Source organism: Physeter macrocephalus, chromosome 19 (assembly GCF_002837175.3).
Source record: "Physeter macrocephalus isolate SW-GA chromosome 19, ASM283717v5, whole genome shotgun sequence".
NCBI lineage: Eukaryota > Metazoa > Chordata > Mammalia > Artiodactyla > Physeteridae > Physeter > Physeter macrocephalus.
Genome location: NC_041232.1, coordinates 81,732,633 through 81,747,191, shown reverse-complemented (window position 1 = coordinate 81,747,191; position 14,559 = coordinate 81,732,633). Strand labels below are relative to the sequence as shown.

The 14,559-nt window shown below is 38.9% G+C and overlaps 1 long non-coding RNA gene across 3 annotated transcripts in view; it reads right to left on the bottom strand.

Annotated features, from left to right (window-relative positions):
- The window catches only part of LOC114484463 (uncharacterized), a 574,102-nt gene that overhangs the window by 491,282 nt on the left and 68,261 nt on the right, over positions 1-14,559 (bottom strand). Inside the window, exon 1 of one of the 3 annotated variants that reach the window (XR_003677376.2) lies at positions 6,202-6,238. The exons of the other annotated variants lie outside the window; for them this stretch is intronic. This is a non-coding gene — a long non-coding RNA (uncharacterized lncRNA). Of the gene's footprint in view, positions 1-6,201; positions 6,239-14,559 lie in introns of those variants that run through there. 3 annotated transcript variants of the gene reach the window in all.

The window sequence follows — 14,559 nt, the reverse complement described above, 5'->3', positions numbered from 1 at the left end:
CCTAGAGGTTAAGAGCAAGGCCACGGAGGTAGCCACACCCTCTTCACACCTGCTTCGCACCCTCCACCGACTATACAACTTATTTTCCTTAAACAAAGATCAGAACACGTTTCTCACAGATCCGTTGGGAAGTTTAAACGTAACCCGAGCACATGACACCAAGTGCCCCTTGCTCAGTACATCAGGCCAATTATTACTAAAACAAGAATCTGTGAATCTCTAATTCTTAAACTTGATGCAAATCACGCAGGCGTCCGCAGCCTGGGAAAATTCCACGTATGTAAATGTAAATAAAGATGCTGCAGAAATAGCAGTTGTGTGTCCCAGAGGAGACAGCAGAAGCCACGGTGGGATTGCTCTAAGTCTCTGCTCTCTGTCCCACAGGATCATCCCCAGGGTGGCTCTGATTTATCTCCTGTGTAGACACAGCCATAGCGACGACCCAAGTCCTCACATTAAAGAGGAAGAAACATTTTAACAGATTTTTAAAAGCATTTCAGGTCAGTTGAAACTGAGTTCTTGTCCCCATTTTGTTAATAAAATGTGCTGTCCTTGTAAGTGAATTATTTGTTCTAAGACAGTTTTAAAATTTGAGGGGAAAACTCCAAGATAAATAGTACAGGAGGGAGTGTTTGCTATATATCAAGAAAGATTATCTCCCTCTGTAACTGCAAAGATGAATGCTATTGTATTCCTTTCAGGCTCTTTTTTGGTATTTATTAATGCTTAATTAAATATTAATCACCAGGAAAATAGAGGTTGGGGTCAGAAGAAGTTTTTTGTGCACCATACAGAGCAGACCACGCTAATAATGCAAACGATTCGACACAACAATCGCGCAGGCTCTACTCTTGTGAGTTGAGCTCTTGTTTTACTGAACTAAACAAGGGCTTAGTTCCAAAAAAATTTTGCCTCTGGTGAGCCTCTTTAATCCCTGAGATGTTTGCTTTTATTAATGTTAGTGACATCTTTCAAAGGGCATACTATTGCCAATTATATTTACCCTTCATTTTAAGGTTCCAATCTTAAAGACAAATCCAATAACAATATTTCTTCTTGATCATTAAGTCTGCTCAGACACTTGACATCAGGTAATGGTCTGGGATAGTATAGTTAGACGTTGTGAAGTGTGGATAACTGAAAGAGTGCATTTACTATTTTTATTTGTATTTTCAATTTCACATGGAGGGTAAGACTGCAGGCTTTAGAGCCGGCTGCCTTGACGCCAACCCTGGCTCTCCAGTTTATTAGTTACGTGAGCGCGGGCAAGTTAACATTTTTACACATCTCCTTACCTATAAGGGTGATAATAAATTAGTACAAAAGTCTATTTTCAGGCTAAATATGCATTAGTTACATGGAATAGAACCTTGTACATAGTCATTACTGTAAAAGTGATGTTTGTTATTCATATTACTACTCTGAGGACCACCTTTATGCCAGGATTTTTTTTTTTAGGTTGGATAAAGCATTAAACAAAGTTCACACATCCCTGTCATTGTGCAGCTTTTATTTTAACGAGGCAGATAACCAATAAACACTGGAAATAAGACAAATACATAGTACTTAAATGAGAAGCATTAAGGGGGAAAATAAAGCAGGACAGAGAACAGGCAATGTTGGAAGGTGGTGAAACTCTAGACAGAGTGGGTGGTCAAGCATTAAACATTTGCCTCTCAGTTTCAAAACCCACCCCCTCTTCCGCGTGGTACTGGGCGCCGCTGGCCTAGAGCTTTGTAGAGCACATCGCTGCCCAGCTGGCCGGCTCCTGGCAAGGCCCTGACTGTAGGGGGTGCTAGAGACAAGCTGAGGAGGAGGAGGAAGGGGCCTTCTACTTCTTCTTCACTTCCTGCTGGCTTCCTGGTTCCACCAGGGTCCGTGCAGCCTCCCTGTACGTCAGCATTCTGTCTCAAGCAGCCAAAGCCTGTTTTTTTGTTTTCCCACCACTTTCAGAACCGACCCCAGAGAAGTACGTGCATGCACCAACTGGCTGGTGGCTCCTCAGAGGCGGAGGTGCCCAAGCCCGTGGATCGTCTCCTCCAAGCCCAGAGACACCAGCCGGTGGAGTAGCACCTTTCCTTGACGGCCGGGACCAAGCTTGGCAGGGCTCATCCTCCAGGCTTCTAAACTGTCATCATCCCAGTTGTTTCCCCTTTTCTCCAGCCGCAGGGATGGCAGCTGCTTCCTACAGCAGCGGCCTCTGTGATGCCTTCGTGTTTTCACTGCCCCTCTTCCAGTTACCTGGTTAACGATTCTTCATACTTAGCTAATAGCTTTTCTATTAAATTTTCTCTTTTAAACCCTCCTGTGAGTTCTCTCTCCTGGGAAGAATGTGACTGTAAGATGGACAGCAAAGGCTTCACTGAGTCAAAGCTTGAAAGAAGCTAGGGAGTGAACCACACAGTTATGGGGGGAGACCCATGCTGAGCAGAGTCAAGGGCAAAGGCCCTGGGGTCTGGGTCTGGTCTGCGCGAGGGATCACCAGAAAGCCCGTGCTTCTGGAGGGTAAGCAAGGGTGGAGCAGGCGAAGCTGAGACCTGAGAGGTTCCAGGGGCCAGATCCCGGAACGCCTCACAAATAGGGCGACCATGACTTACCCTTCGGAGCAGGACACTTCAGAAGGTGAAAGGGGTGCTGTAAACAAGCACATTGAAATAACAGGCGTTGATGGGGAATGCTCTGGGCATATTGATTGGAATCACCCTCCTCTGTGTAAGTCAGCCACGACTTGGGTTTTTATTTAAAGTGAGGTATAAAGCTATTTGACCGCATTGCACAGAGAGAGGACTTGCTCTGATTTACATTTTATGTGCTCCCAGGAGGAAAACACGTATGCACTTTCTACAAAACAGTGATTCTCAACTCAGTATGAATTATTTAACTACCATCTATAATAAATGTGGTAAAACATACATAGGTTTTGTAGCAAATTTAATATAAATGAAAACACATGTACCAGTACATTTACCATGAAATCCAAATGTTATGAATAATTATTGAAGCAAACTTTGGCTTTCTTTTCTATTTTCAAGAAAAACCTTAGGAGTTGTGAAACTTTGAAGTTTAATATGTTAAAAATCCTTAGGCTTTTGTCTGTTCCAGATTTTTCCTTCTGTTCTTGAAATAGTATAAAGGGTGAATTAGCTTACCTTTATTTCCAGCTGATAGTCATGACAGGAAAAAGTAAAGGTTAGAAGTAAAAAACTGTAGCTAAGAATTAACAGGGCTGGGATTCGAGCCCTTACCTGTTTTCAAAGCCAGAATTTTATGTGCCTCACCAAGTTCCATGTATTAAACATCCTTTCTGGCTAATTTTATGACCTTTTAATTTCATTTTAAACATTAAACATAAAACACAAAGAAAGGTACATACTGTTTTAATTTGTTGAGGAGAAATTGGAACTTCTTTAAATGAGAAAAATAATTCCTTTGAAAATGAAATTTCAATGATCTTAATTCTTTTCCTCTGCCAACAAAGGCCTATTTGTACTCATACCGTTTCTTTTCTCTAACATTCCCCCACAGGTGACAAAAACAGGAAGACGGGAAGCTTCATTTATCAGACTCCACGGTCAGCAGGGTTCCAGCTTGATTCTACCACTGAGAGGCACTTAGACAAATTGTTCGTTACATATGAATATCAGTTCTGTGCATTGTAGAGAATAAACATTCATCCCTTATCTGGGTTACTCTGTGTCCTACCCAGGCTGGAAAGAACCTCAATCCTGTCATGTTCTCTATATCATATGTATTGAGTAAAAGAGTTTTAACCTATTCAGAGTAATAAAACAGAGACATTTCAACTCCTGTCTTATTTTTGGAGAGAGTAAACAAAATCAGCCTCAAAGACAGAGAACACGTGTATCAAGTTCAGTCTGTGTTTCAAACAATAGCCTTAAGTATCTCCCTAGAAACAGGACTGGTGACAAAAATAAAGGAATACAGAACTAAGACAATGGAGATGGAAAATAATCATCAGCCAGAATTTTGCTTCTCTGATAATGTATTCAGAGTTAGTTTGTCAATTAAATGCCATTTCTCTTTTCTAAATTGTATATTATTTATTTTCTTAGAAGCCATATATTCTGTTACATGAAACAAAATCTGTGCTTACTTAAAGAGCAGAACAATTAAATAGTTGAATTTGAGAGGAAGGTCTACTTTCCTATTTTGAAGCAAGTTTTCAAGAGCGATGTTATTGGGTTGGCCAAAAAGTTCGTTCGGGTTTTTGGTAGCACTGTACCAAAAACCCAAACGAACTTTTTGGCCAACCCAATATTTTTCTTTTCTAAAATCTATACAGGATTTATGAAAATCATATCTCTGAAAGATCTGAAGGATCAGTATTTGTGTCGATAGTAGACTGAATTTGTGCGCCAGGCTCAGATTCTCATCATCTTCCTCTGATGCTGAAAATGCCTGAGGGCTCTCCGATGACCTGTGAAATGATTTTCCAACAACTTCTGCGACCCTGAAGGAACTTCCACCATATGACCCAGCCTTTTAATCATCTGGCATTATTCGTCAACATGAGTATTCCTCTTTAACCAGTCTGGATTTCTTGCTACTGTCTGAAGAGGTTCTCAAATCCCCTACACTTTTTTTTTTTTTAAACATCTTTATTGGATTAATCTCCTACACTTTTTATCAGACTGATCTCCACACAGAACACACTTCACTCTTCTTTTCTGGGAATGATGCCAGGAGCTGCCCCTCCACCAGTGGCCAGCGGCGCACTAAGATTTTTGTTTTGTTTTTTCTCCAAACAGAGGGTTATTCTGTCCCAAGGTGAGGGGGTATGGGTTTTACTCTAGAACTCTAGAGGAGCGCGCTGTGACTCACACACTGAGGGATGCCACAGGTATCTCCGGCACTACCGGCCCTCCCAGATCATACCACCTTTTCTCAGGATACCTTGAACCACAGCTTGAACTGGCTACGGTACTCGTTCCCCCACCCTCTGGCTCTAGGCCCTACGTAAAACGTGAAGGCATCTGTTAATCTAATAAAAGTATCCCAGGAGTACTTTTGTCTTAAAGCCGAGAGAGACTTTATTCCAGCATCATTACAGGTAATGCATTGCACACGAGCTAACTGTCAGACGGTACAAGCCCCACCAGGCTGTAAGCAGATAAATCAGCAGAGAGAACTGTTCTGAAGTACAGCAAGAGGATCACCCTAAACTTCAAACACAAGACAAACTCACTTTACCACAAACAAGCAAAGGAAAACAAGCAGTCACGTTTATATTTTTCAAGTGTCAGCTCTTAAGTGGAAGAGCATCAAAACTATCAAATGATATGCCCAAGTAGCTGTGTAATTAATACTTGACTGTTTAGCTGTTCCTTCCCTCTGTGGCCCAGCCTGTCCTATTTTATAAAGTTTAAAAGTTTCATATCTTCATCTCTGGGGATACTTTTAATATTTTCTTTCTATATTAATTTCTTAAACACACCAACATAACACTTAGCTAATATTCATCAGTTGTAAGCATTAAGACCAAAAACCTTCCCTTCCTAAGGTTTAAGTCTGAGTAAAAAAAAAAGAAACCAAACGTCTTAAAAAGTCAAATAGTGGAGCCAGTGCCAATTTTACAAAAAGCACTCTCACCCTGCCTGCCTTGAACGTTCTATTTCGATAACTATTAACATTTAACCAGTTAGCAAAATCGTTAACCCTGTTACCAAATTAACCGTGTCCTTCCGATAGGCACTCTTCTGTGCACAGTATGTGTGGGAAAGACGACCTTCACATTTGATGAAGCAGAGTTGAAAGACAGTTTGCCTGAGAGTGCGCCTCTCCACACCAGTTTAAGCTCAGAAAAACGAATGTAGGCCTCTGGCAACTGATGCGAAAGAGAAAATAGACCGAGGCTCAGGAAAAATGGAAGAGAAAGAGCTGCAGACGTGGAACGTGAGTGGAAGGCGAGAAAGAAGGCCTGGGAACAGAAAAAGGGAGACAGCAAGTGCCAACAGCGGGAGAATCCCTCTCACAGAAGGATTCTTAAGTGAGACCTGCGTGGCCCCCAAAACGCAAAGCTATTAACTAACTGCTTACCTCTTCTCAGCAGGAGTTGCAAAGTGCAGCCACTTCCTCTTTACCTTAGAGGGGAACGTCCCAGCATGACTGAGACCCTCTAATTTTTACTACACCTTTTACTGAGATGGCATTCTCCTGAATGTCCATGGAGTTCACTCTTACCTCCTGGAACATGTGCTTTGATAGAAGGCTTGGAATACTTGTAACTTCCTGATCACCGGGTCTAATTAGCATAATGTCATCCATAGAGTAAACCAGCGTGATGTTCTTTAGAATGTCACCTTGACCGTGGTCCCTATGTACTGTATTCTGAAAGACAGCAGGCGAAGTAACACAGCTCTGGGGCGAGACAAGGAATGTGTGCTGCTATTCTCACTATTTAGAGGCAAACCGTTCTTAATCTTCTCCAGGGGTGGTTAGAAGGAAGAAAGCAGTTGCCAGATAAAAGGCCACACACACAGTGCCAGAAGCTGTGTTGATACGTTCTGTTAAAATAACAGCACATCCGACCCAGCATCTGTGATGGGGCTACCACCACATTGAGAGAAGCAACCTGCCACTGGACCTGAGCGTGCCTGCCTGCCCTCGCTGAGCCAAGGGGACAAGGTCCTGACCACCCTCTACCTGAGACATTTCTAGGGCCTGGGTTTCCAGTGAGCAGCCTTGAGGGATGGGGTAATGTCTCCCTGTGGACATTATGTTCCCACAACTCTGAGTTCCTCAGCTGCGATGCAAACACACTGCTCCTGCAGAGCATAGCCATGTGATGGTTTCCTTGGCTGCGGACAATACATCCATTGTTACATAGACAACAGCTCGAGTCCCCTTATCCTTTCTTTAATTCTATGTGAAGGAAATTCTGGCACCTTTACTTCGTTTGCTTACGCATAGCTATGTCTGGATTTCAGGGGCTCTCCCAGAACACCATTTGGATGAGTTCCCAGTGTCCTTGCAAAACACTGAATCCTAAATCATGGGTCAGTGTCCCGATGTGAATAACCCTCTCCTTCTGTGGTAAACAGAATAATGGCTCTCCAAAGATGTCCAGGTCCTAATCCCTGAAACTTGTGAACGTGGTACCTTACATGGAAAAGAGACTTTTTAGACTAATTTTAGACATTTGTGAAGGGGAGATTACCCAGGTGGATGCAATGTTATCACAAGGTCCTTTTAAGAGGGAGGCAGGAGGGTCAGATTCAGAATAGGAGAGGCTGGTATGACACTACGAAGAAACTGCAAGGCCAGGGAAGTGGTCAATCTCCAGAAGCTGGAAAGGCAAGTAAATAGACTTTTCCCTAAACCCTCCAGAATGAACACAGCCCTGCTGAGCCATTTTAGACTTCTGACCTACAGAACAGTCAGATAATACATACATATTGGTTATTTTGAAGCAAAGTATTTGTGGTTGTTATATCATCAGCAGTAAACTAACAAACCTATTCACCCTTCCATTTAATATTTATCCTTCCCCTCTCAGCCTAATTCCCCGAGATCTACTGCCCCGTGTATTTTCCCACTTCCTGCCAGTAAACGTTGGCCAAATCTGAACTGCATTCTGGATAAGGCTTGAATTTCTCTGCTAGGGCTATACTACGACCCAGAGGCAAAGAGGAGAGGTGAGAATGGTTCTGCAGGAAAGTAAGCATCATCTTGCTGGACGGTGGGATCACTGCACAGTCTCCACGGCAGGGGTAGGAGCTACTTCTGCTCAAGAGTTTAAAGCTATCTGGGGAGAAATATTTGGGGATTTACCCAAATATTCCTATCCTAAGTCTTAGGGTCCCATTGTCCCTTTGAGAACCCTCAGTTTGACAAAGAAAACGTGCAAAGTTTCAAACGGAGCCAATTTTGTGTCGAGGCCACCATTATAGCATGATCCTGAACTGATTTTTAGCGCAAGCGGTAAGACCATCTATTACAGCTGTCATAGAGGCTCTCTGGTTTCCAGATATGTCTTAAGCTGTCAATTATCTGCTCTGAACTCATGTCTCTGAAATATTTTCAGGATTTAATTTTTATTTCAGGGTTTTGTCTTTAAGCTATCATCCTCACCACCTTTAATTAAATCAAAGCTAGACCACTGTCAACCAAAATAATACAATACTACAAGTGAAGGTCAAATATGAGCTGTGGAGTCTGTAGACCGTATTCCAAGCCACACTTCTCACGAAGCTGCATGGCTGATATTGATTAGGTATCTGACCACTAGAATGCACCCAAACGGCAAACTAGAGGCCAGTAAGGGGACTGTTTGTGCTACTGTTCCTTCCTCAGCCACTCCAATGACTCATGTGGTTTAGGTCAGTTTTATAGTTTTTGCAGGACAGGAAGATTGCCATTTAAACTGCCCTAAATTTATCATTTTTTCACTCCAAATATATGCTATAATCTTTCTTCTGATGGTTAGCAACTTAGAAGCGTACGGTGATGTAAGCTTAAGGGTGTGACAATACAGGTATGTTTTTTTCTAGAGTCCTCCTTACTATCAACGTTGGAGTGTTTTTCAGGGTCAGCATAGGAAGAGTGGGACTTTCGGGTGGAATGTGATTGCTAGGTAGGTTATGTAATGCTTTCTTGGGAAAGTAAGTCTGATGACTGGGGTAGACAGGCAAGTATTTTACCACCAAAGGTTACTAAGTCATCTGGATGTCCTCAGGGTTGCCATTGCTCATACAGCACATTTATAAAAATTGCTAAAAAGCGTCCCTACCTCCAGACACTTTACTTCCATCTACAGGAAAATTTTCATAACGCCTTGTTCTTCTTATGACACTTTAACGCCATATTCCAGAAAAATTGTGATAATGAATATATACATCTCTAGTGTGTACAATATGAATGACTCATACTTAGATGTGGTGCCCTGTGCACTAGACACCTGAAGAATTCAGCATGCGTGTCCTCACAGAGTCCTAACGCTTGACTATATATGTTCTTATAAAACTCTAGTCTTACACTGGTCTTAGGGGTTATGGTTTCAGTGGTATAAGACCAAGTTGATTAGTAGTAAGGTTTAATCTGAAAGTTCACATAGTTTTCAGTTAATGAAATATAAGAGGCAAATCCAACGTTAAGTAAAATCCCTCTTTCTCTCAAAGTCAATTTATGGCATATTCACAGGTGATAAGTGATTGATGAATCACTAATAGTAAATGGATAATCTTAATAGAGAACCACTGAGACTGTCCAAGCATCCTCTTTCTAGTCATGCAAAAACTCCAAGAGTTAGCCTGGAGTAAGTGCTATCACAGTAGATTTACCCCTCTTAGACCACGGGCTCCTGAATTTTAATCCAAGGGAATATACGAAGATTTCATGTAAGCACATGATGATATTTCAATTGAAGTAGTTATAAAGGACCTCAGTCATCAGTATTGAAAGATGATATTTATTCTGCATTACTGCAGTATTATTTCCAATGCTTTTAAATTTCTGCTTATTTTCATCGCCATAAAAATAATTTCAAAGTTCTTTACTTTCTTCTAGTGGATTCCTGGCATCTTCCACAGCACCTGCCAGTAAGCATGATAAATATTCTCCAAATTATCTGAGTACCCCTTTTATCTTTATTTTGTAAATAATCCCTTAAACTCTCTGCCTCCAATATCTAACAAAAATACCAAAGTTACAAAAATCTAGCACAGCAGTTATTAAAATGTATAGCATTATTTTTAAAAATACCAAAAGCATCAGTAAAACCCAAAGCCCAAAATCTATATCCACAGAAAATGCTGGATATTGGGAGGTATTATGACATGTAAGTCATATAATCGAATAGTCCTGTTTTAGACTTCATCATATTTTCATGCTCAATAACATTCAGAACTACTTGTTCTTGTCTTTATCCCCATCCCTTTGTTCAAACACTCCCTTCCCTTGACTTTGGTGTTTTACTGTCCTTGCTCTGCCCAGCATTCTGTTCACTTTCAGGTTCATCATCCTCTACTTGGCTGTTAGATGTCGGAATTTCTCAGGCTTTTTCTGCTCCTATTCTGCTACATTCACTCCAGGAAATATAATCCACTCTCAATGATGCACAAAAAATTACAATATTTTTTCTCTAAGGTGAAACTTGACTACATGATATCTTTTTTTGTGTCTGAGTAGATTAAATCATTGATCAACCACATTTACTCCCAACTCCACTGGAAAAGTGTAATTACTTTCTGATACTGAACTTTCTCTGAGACTTTGGTCTCATGATTTTCAGTGTCACAAGATCAACTGAAACTAACCACATTCAAAACCAGAATGATGATTTCACCTGTCTTCATCCACACTCATCTTAGTTGCCTAATTCTCATAATGATACCTCCACCTAAGAGAAAAATATCTTTTGGTGTAAAGCCAGAATCCTTTAGACCACACATGAAAGCCCTTCATGTGCATGTCAAATCCATGAACAAATCCTGTCAATTTCACTTTCAAAACATTTTATAAGAGAAATTATCTGTTATAAATATTTTAGTCCAGGCTATCATTTTTTACCTAAACTACTGCAAAAATATGGTAAAGTTTCTCCATCTTCACTAAAGCCAATTTACAATTTTAACCTCAACTATTACCCCAAGTATCCAGGACAAAACAGCTGAACAAATCCATTAATCATCACAGTCTACCTTAAAAAATAGGTGGTTTCTTAAGTTTCTGTATTGACCTACACCTTGACACAGGGCAATAATCAAAGTACAGCAAGATGTATTAGTGATTATACAGATTTCATCTTTGCCTGCAACCAGAAAGTCAAAGGGCAATTCTATCATCTCCAATAACCCTAGTGAAATTAGGCTCAACTGAAATTCTTCCCAGGGTGTACATAGTGTCACTGATCACTTAATCTTAGGGACAAATTTTGAATTTAAACACACACTTCTAAATAACATACCATTCAAAAGGAAAATTAGACAATATTTGGAAATAAAAACACAACATATCAATATGTGTAGGATGCATATAAAGCAGTGCTTAGAGGAAATTTTATAGTATTAAATGCTTACATTATCAAAGAGTTCTCAAGACAATAATCTAAGCTTTGACGTCAAGATACTAGAAAAAGAAAATTAAGTTCACAGCTAACCAAATGAAAGGTAATTGTAAAATTAAGATAGAAATACAATGTAATTGTAGCCAGAAAAACCAATGGATATCATCAATGAAACCAAAAGGAAGTTGTTTAAAATGAGTAATAAAACAGATAACTCTCTAGCTAGACAGATGAAGGGGGATGGGGGAGACACAAATTAACAACATCAGGAGTATAGGACATCACTAGCATCATTCTAGACCCTATAAACATAAAAAAAGGAATATAATGCAGTTTATGTCTATAAATTAGACAATTTTGATAAAAATTGAGAAATTCATTGAATGACAGAAATTACCAAAGCTCTCTCAAGGAGAAATACATAAACTGCATAGTCTTATGACTACAAGAGAAATTGAATTTGTAGTTAAACTTTCCACAGAAAGCATTCCAGGCCTAGATGACATCTCTGTTGAATGAAAACAAACAATTAAAGAAGAAATAATGCCAATTCTGCTCAAACTCTTCAACATAATAGAAGATGAAGGACCATTTCATGAAAACACTATTACCCTGTTACTAAAACCAGACACAGACATCAACAGACAATTTTCAGGCTGTATCTCTTATGAACATAGATCTAAAACCTTCAATAAAATATTAAGAAACTGAATATTAAGAGACATACAGAGCAGTACAAAATGATCAAAAGGTCAACCTACAAAGAATACATAGCAGCCCTAAATATGTATTCAAACTGTAGAAGTGTAAAACATATAAAGCAAACACTGATTAAAAAATAAATTCACAAGCAAAATTGGAGACATCAACTCCCCTACTTCAACAACAGAACAATTAGAAAATCATGAAGGATACAGAAGAACTCAACAAGGCCATCAACCAATTGACATATACAGAAAACTCAACAACACCAGAATACAATTTTTTCAAGCACCCATAGAATATTCACCAATATAAATTATACCATGAATCACAAAATAAACCTAAGATTTTAAATGACTGAAATCATAGGTTGTCTGACCACAATGACATCAACCTAGAAATCATTAACAAGAAAGACAGCAAAAAAAAAATCTCCAACACTTAGAAACTAAGAAACACACTTCTAAATAATCCATTGGTTAAAGAACACATCAATTCTTTGAATAAGTCTCATTCCTTTGGAAATAAAAAAATTACAGTGAGTAGATAAAAATATAACATCTTAAAATGTGTGGAATGCAGCTAAAGCAATTCAGAGAGGAAAATGCATAGCACTAAATGCTTAAGGTAGAAAAGAAGGAATATAGCAAATCAATCTAATTTCCTGCCACAAGACACTAGGAAAAGAAAAACAAACCCAAAGGATATGCAAGGAATAAAGATAAGATCAGAAATCAATGAAATTGTGAGCAGAAAAACAACAGAGAAGCCAATATAAGAAATAACTTTGCAGTGGTGGTTAACACAAATCTACACATGTGATAAAATGACATAGAACTATATACACCGTTTTACTAATGTCAGTTTCTTTATTTTAATATGGTACTATAATTACTTAACCAATGGAGAAACTGGGCAAAGCATAAACAGAACCTCTCTGCATCATCTTCAACTTCCTATGAATTTATAATTATTTTAAAATAATAATGTAAAAAAAAAGAATGCTCAGAAAATGACAAGACACTTCACTAAAACAGAAATATGGGTGACAGTTAAGCACGTGAAATGGTTCAACATCACGAGGCATTAGGAAAATGCAAATTAAAATTACCATGACTTGCTTCTACATATCTTTCATAATAGCTAAAATTTTAAAAATACATATATACAAACTAACAATAATGGACTCTGGCCAGAAAGCAGAGCAACTGGAACTCTCATTCATCGCTGGTGCAAATGCAAAATGGTACAGTCACTTGGGAAAACAGCTTGGCAATTTCTTATAAATTTAATCATTCACTATCCTGAAACTCAGCAATCCCAATCCCAGGTACTTACTCAGGTCAGCTGGAGATGCATGTTCCCACAAAGACACGTACTTGAATGTTTAATAGTATCTCTATGCATAATGACCAAAACGTGGAAACAAACCAAATACCTTTTAACTGGTGAATGGATAAACATACCAACCACCACCACTGCAATGGAGTGCTGGTCAGCAATAAAAAGGAATGAGCTGGTGATTTATACAACAAAATGAATAAATCTCAGATTAATTATGCTAATTCTAAAAGCTCAAAACGCTACATACTGTATCCTATTTATATGACCCTTGAGGACAGAAAAAACTCTAGGGAGAAAAAAACAGTCACTGCAAGGGGTAGGGCATGTGTAGGAAATGACTACAAAAGGGAGACAGGGAGTTTAAGATGAAGGAACGGCTCTACATTTTTGGCGTGTTGGTATTACAGGTCTTTATGTCAAATATGGTGGTTTATGTCAAAAATGTTGGTATTATAGGTCTTTATGACAAAACCCATAGAACTCTACACCTGATAGGGTAAATTTTACTGTATGTCAATTATACCTCAGTATTAAATAGGAACGAAAAGAGAATGGCTAACAGGAAACACAAATTAAGACGACAGACTTAAGTTTAAATATACCCCTTATCCCCAAAATACATATTTAACCTGATCTTTTAAAAGAAAATCTCAGATTGGATAAAATTATAAAGTCATCTAAATACTCTTAATCAGATACATATGTAAAAGATAATGGCTCAAAGAGTCTAAAAGGATGGAAATAATGTATCATACAAATACTTAGCAAGAAAAAAAATGTTTAATAATATCAGAGTAAGTAGATTATAATGCAAAAATTGAAAACAAAATGCAAAAGTATCATTTACTTTCACAGGGGACTTTCAAACGTATCTTAAAGTCTGGTAATAGAAAACAATAACATTTGTTGCATCTGATTTTATTGGCACATAGTAGTCTTCTATGTGTTAATTAATCAAGGAGGCCATTAGGCTGAGATGGCGCTAAGGCCACAGCAGCCTACAGAAGCAAACCAAAATCTAAGCCTGTAAATGCCTCAAGGTTACAAAACCAAAGCCTAAGGACAACCAGTCACAAACAGCCAACTACAATTTAAGCTAAAGCCAGTCGATAACGTCTTTACTTTGCTTCCCCCTTTTCTGTATGAAAGTCTGACCCTGAGCTCTTGTCCACAGAGTTCCTAACCACTTCCAGTTCGGCATTGCCCAATTCAAAACCATTTTTGCTCAAACTCTTAGAAATTTTAATATGCCTCAATGTATCTTTTGAAATATATTTGAAATATTTTAAATGAAATACGCATAAAAAGCAAATAAGTGCAAGATACAGTAAAGCTCTAGAAATTTTTAACCTGGAGAAATTTCCTAGGAAGTCAGCTCTACCCTTTAATTTCTTTGTCCCCTTCTGGTCATCACAGTGTCATCTGAGTATCCCCTTTTACGGCTGTGCACACCTTACACACACATGCATCCCACACATCTGAAATTTATA